The sequence below is a fragment of the Schistocerca americana genome, chromosome 4, assembly GCF_021461395.2.
Source record: "Schistocerca americana isolate TAMUIC-IGC-003095 chromosome 4, iqSchAmer2.1, whole genome shotgun sequence".
Classification (NCBI taxonomy): domain Eukaryota; kingdom Metazoa; phylum Arthropoda; class Insecta; order Orthoptera; family Acrididae; genus Schistocerca; species Schistocerca americana.
The window spans coordinates 546,382,395-546,387,887 of record NC_060122.1 but is presented as its reverse complement, the minus strand read 5'-3'; positions in this window follow the sequence as shown (position 1 = coordinate 546,387,887).

Below are 5,493 nucleotides of genomic sequence, written 5' to 3'. Positions count from 1 at the left end.
TTCTGATGTTGACTAATAATTTTATCTGTAAGGCGTGAAATTCTCTTGTTTATTATTCTAGCTATTAATTTATAATCAGAATTCAGCAGTGAAATTGGACGAAAATTATTTAAATCTTTCTTTCCATTATTTTTTGGCACCAGAACAATTTTACTCTCCTTAAACTCAGCCGGAATCATTTTACCCTGAATAACCTCATTTACAATGTCCGTGATTTTCGCACCTACTATTCGCCAGTAACGGATGTAAAACTCTGCTGGCAGACCATCCGGTCCTGGGGATTTTTTTGGTGGCGAGGCGCACAGAGTCTCATACACGTCTTCTTCACTGACAACCTCGAGAAAATTTTCGTTGTCATCTTCTGTCAGCTGTGGGGCTAGGATGTCAAGGAATTCTTCCAAGGAAGCATCACTACTTTGATGTACAGAATATAGCTCGCAATAATAGCGATAAATCTCGTCCATGATATCCTGCTGGGTTCTGAGAATCGTGCCGTGTTTTGTTCGAATTTCTTCAATAAAAGTCCTTCTCCCGTTTTTCGTATGCTTCACTAAATGATATAGGGAAGTAGTTTCATCTGCTGACACCGAATTTGCCTTCGATTTTATTTTCAGCCCTTCCATTTGACTTCTCTTGATACTAAGTAACTTGGCTTTGACTTTTTTTATGTCTGCTATCCGAAGTGAGGAACCTGCTGAGACTTGATCATATAGATCTCTCAAAACGGAATAGTAATACTCTATAGTGCATTTCATTTCCCTTGCGCTCTGGGCACTGTATTGAATAAGAACTTTCTTCAACTTTGGCTTTGCCATTTTAACCCACCAGTCAATAGCAGTGGCATATCTACTACGGGCTCGCAGGCATATTGCCCATGTTTCTTTAATCAGATCTTCTAAATCATGATTAACTAACAAGGAAGTGTTCAAATTCCACTGATTCTTGAATCGGCGAACCGGCTGTCTTGTTAGATTTATGCAAGCTAAGACACTTGAATGGTCTGAAAAGTACGTAGGAATGGTTTCTACTTTTGTCACGGAAGTTACAAGATTTTTAGAAATATATAGTCTATCAATCCTGCTACGTGATGTTGCCGTGACATAAGTGAACTCAACAGTGGAGGGGTATTTGATTTCCCATATATCCTTTAATTCTAAACCAGTAACTAATTGTTTTAGTTCACTTGAGAAATTAAAATTAGGTAACTGATCTTTTCGATGTAAAACACAATTAAAATCACCTCCAAGTAATAACTGTCTTGGTGATTTCCTTAACAAGTATATTAAGTCATCTTTGAAGAAACGTGCCCTGTCAGCTCGATGAGAACTTCCTGAAGGGGCGTACAAGTTGATGATAGTCACATCATAGATATATAGTCCTATTCCCCTTCCGGATTCCAGTCGTTCCACCTCGCTTACTGTAATCCCTTCCCTTACCAAAATAGCTGTTCCAACACTTGTTTCGGGAGACACATTTATGTAACTGACAAAACCGGGAATTACCAAATCCGAAATTAGAACTTCTTGTAACAGGGCAATATCAGTCGCGGATTCGTACAAAAATTCCTTAAGGGCTGATAATTTCAAACCGGTCGTGATTTTATTTATGTTTATAGTGGTGACAGAATAAGATTGCGTCATTGTGCTGTCACTATGTAGTTGTTTTGTTGAACTAATTTAGTTTACTGTGGTTCAGGGTTCAGTTAAGCTGTAACAGTTTTCTCGGAAGGCTGAACATGGAATAACACTTCAATCAGTTTATTAGTTACTGTCCCGTTTTTTTCTACTTCTGATGTTTTCTCTTGTGCCGCAAGCAGACTGATTTCCTGGTAAACTTTCTGATTTTTCCTCCAGTGATTCGTGTACGACCGTTTCGGACTGAACATTCTTTGGGCTTGGGTCGCCCCTACTGGATTTTCCCTTCCCTTGGTTTCGAGCTACATTCTCATTTGGTTGCGTCGGTATTTTACTTCGCGGCTTATCTGGAGCAGCAGCAGACGCTTTAGCAATTTCGGTTGCCGGCGCCTGCCCTGAGGTGTTGACCGTGATTTCAGTTTGGCCACCACTTCCTCGTTCTTTATTAATTTCACTCACTTTCTGATCGAGGGAAACAAATGGAGACTGCAGTTTTGCATCCTCTCCCTGAATTTGTTTATTAACAGATAGATTCTGATCTTTGCAATCGGCTACTGCACCTGTTGTGTCTTGCAAATTAATGCTACTTACACCCCTTTCATTTTCTGGTACCGTATGTGTATTATCTTTCTGTTCATTAGTTTCCATTCGCATTTTGCCTTCAGGTTCCTCTGCCTTCTCATCGCACTGTTTTTGCTTGCGAAATGAGGGAGTGGGACAAGACAGCTCGTCCTCTGAGCAACTATCAGTTATCTCCAGAGGTCGTTTTTTCGGTTGCATTTCAGTTTCACGAGTAGTGGCAACGGGGTTTCCTTTTGTTGTTAACGGGGGAAATTGACTGTTATCGTGAAGGGAGACATCAGCTTGTCCCGCTGCGTAAACATCCTCAACCAGTTGTTCCGGGCTATTCTTTGGTAACAGATCATTTAAGGTAAGCTTCTGACGCTGTATCAAATTACTTTTAAGCACAACAGTTCGCCGCGGACATTCCTGTCTGAAGTGGCCGGTTTCGTTACATATATGACATGTAGCTTCCTGACCTGTATAAACAATTTGTGCCTTATACCCACAAACAGTTATGTGAGACGGAATATTCGTCTTAACGTCCATCTCTACACAGCGGACCCCGTTAAAACACTGCAGTTTAAAGCGAGGCGACCATCTTTCATTTGCAATTGATTTAACGTCTCCGTAGTTTAAAAGAGCTTCCTTAATCTTATCATTTTCAATTTCAATGGGGAGATTCAAGACACGAACGGTTTTGTAATGAATGTCCGCTCTATAGATGGAAACCTTACTTTTATAACCATTTCTATGCACAAAATCTACTTCATAGCCCCACTTTCGTAACACTTTATCAACAGTCGAAGCACTGATTAACTTGACAAAAACACAGTATTTTTCCTGATCCAGTTGCCAGGTATGAACGGTTTCAGAATTTAGACCAATTACCTGTGTAATCCAGTCATCAATTTCCAGGGATGTCGGCTGAACAGGACGGGATTCTTTGTCAAAAGCAAATACCAGAGTATTCTTCCTGAGGTTTGTAGCCATGGTTAATCCAGCGAAGCAATTTCGGTTAAACAACCGAAATTCCAAGTAGCAGCAGCTAGACCAGAAAGAGCGATCACGGAACAGGAACGAACACGGAGATTAACGGACGGACGGCACTCGGCGAAGCACAAGTACAGCGATGTAAACACTGAAGTGCAGCGCAACAGTTAACAGCGGCCACTCGCGAGCGCGGCTGAAACGGAACTGCTACCGGGAGCGGACTGTTTGTGGGTAAAATTTGTCTTTTAAGTACATTAATTCATAATTTACCGATCTGTAGATTTTCACACTCACCTCATACTCATCTGTTAATGGCAGCCTGTACAGAAGTTCTCTTTCTCAAATAGCCGATGGTTGATTCCATGAGGAGGAGGAGAAGGTTACTGTTTAACGTCCTATCAACAACGTCATTAAAGAGGGAACACACGCTCAGATTAGGGGAAAATGGGAAAGGAAATAGGCCGTGCCCTTTCAAAGCTTTAAAACGAACCATCCCAGCATTTGCCTTAAGCGATTTAGGAAAACCAGGGAAAATCTAAATCAGGATGGCCGGACAAGGGTTTGATCCATTGTCCTCCCGGATGCGAGTCCAGTATGCCAACCACTGCTGCTATACAATGTTTCCTAGTGCAGATCGGTGTGCTGGCGAAGGCGTATGCCAGCACAGTTGCTGCATGTGGGTCTCTGCAGCAAGCGCCTGGTTCATGCATCGTCGTTGACTACCGTTCATCAGTGACACAGGCTAGAATTTTCAAACCAGCAGTGCAAAAGGATGTCCACTGAGTGGCGACAGGTGACCTTTTCAAATTAATCACGTTTTATACTCCATTAGACAGACCGTTATTGGTGTGATGGTATGAAATGTCTGAAAGCAAAGGGTGCAGCCCAGAGGATGGAGCATTATGGTCTGGGGAATGTTTCTGTGGAATTCCCTGGGTGATCTTGTCATTCTGGAAGGCAGAATGGAGCAACATAAGTGTGCATTTATCCTTGGGGACCATGTCCACATCTGCATGTAATTTGTTGTTTCCTGGTATGATGGCATCTACCAGCAGGACAATACAACATGCTGTATGGCTTATAGTGTTTGTTAGCTAGTTAGTTAGTGTCATGTGCCACGGATCATTTTGCACAATAAATCGTAATGATGTGGAATGAGCATGGTTCGAACAGCACCAGCGTCAGTTTACGATGCGCAAGATGACCGCCGAGTCGGTTGCCGTGTAATATGGCTCCGCATTCAGATGCAGTTTTTCTGGGTAAAAATTTGATTGTGGACCCTGATAAAAAATTCTCGGTTGCCGGGAGTGTCATCTTACATATAGTCCATTCTCGTTTACTCATTAGGTACTGTAAATGAAACAGAGAGAGTGATTAAAGTACTTCTAGTGCATTCGTCGTGTGCAAGGCGTCAGTGGAGAAGCTGTCGCCCTCCCGCAGACCGAGCGCGTGTCGGTTTCGACGGCCAGCCGCGTCGGTTCGCGAGTGTCATCGCTCCGCGCCGCGCGCTGCGACACCTCAGCAGCCGCAGCGGAATCCGATGCGTCGGCAGCGGCCACCGGCTGCCCCGCGCCCCGCCGTCGACGTCAGCAGTAGCGGCCACCTGTTGTGCTCCCTGCTGTTGTGCTCCCTGCTGTTGATAAACAACCGCCTGCCTACGCTCGGGTCTGGATTTCAACCGCCGATGGAAGAAGAAGGAAAGCATGGGGTAAGACGCTAGCTCGAGCCATCAACGTCACACCCAGAATGGAACACACGGAGGAAGAACTTATGCCTATGTCCTCCAGTTAAAAGATAACAGCCACAGACAAAATATTGAGCGAAATAGGAGTACAGTTAAAAGCTAAGCATGCTTCATATACTCTGTTAACCGTCATTAGAGACAAAGTGCTTCCCTTAGCTATCCAAATAACTAGCCTTGAAGCTAAACTGTCCCACCTAAACAATGGAAATGGACGATTAAGACTTGAACTACAGAGAGCATCGAATCCAGTCAAAGACTTACAAATAAAAACTTTGCAAGAGAAGGCTGAGAAATTAGGGAACTCAGTGTAGCGAATCAAGACATGCAACAACAAATCAGAGAATTAACTAATTAGAGAATTAACACAAGAAGTGCAAACACAAGCACAGACACTAACATACGCTGCCACCTTAACAATAGAGTCCAAAACCAAAGAGGCTCGAAGAATAGACCAGGCTAAATCAAAACAGGCCACAACCCTATATATCAAATCGACAGCGACGCCAAAGCTGTTCGACAGACGATCACCAAGAACGTAAATCCCAGGAAAGGATATACATA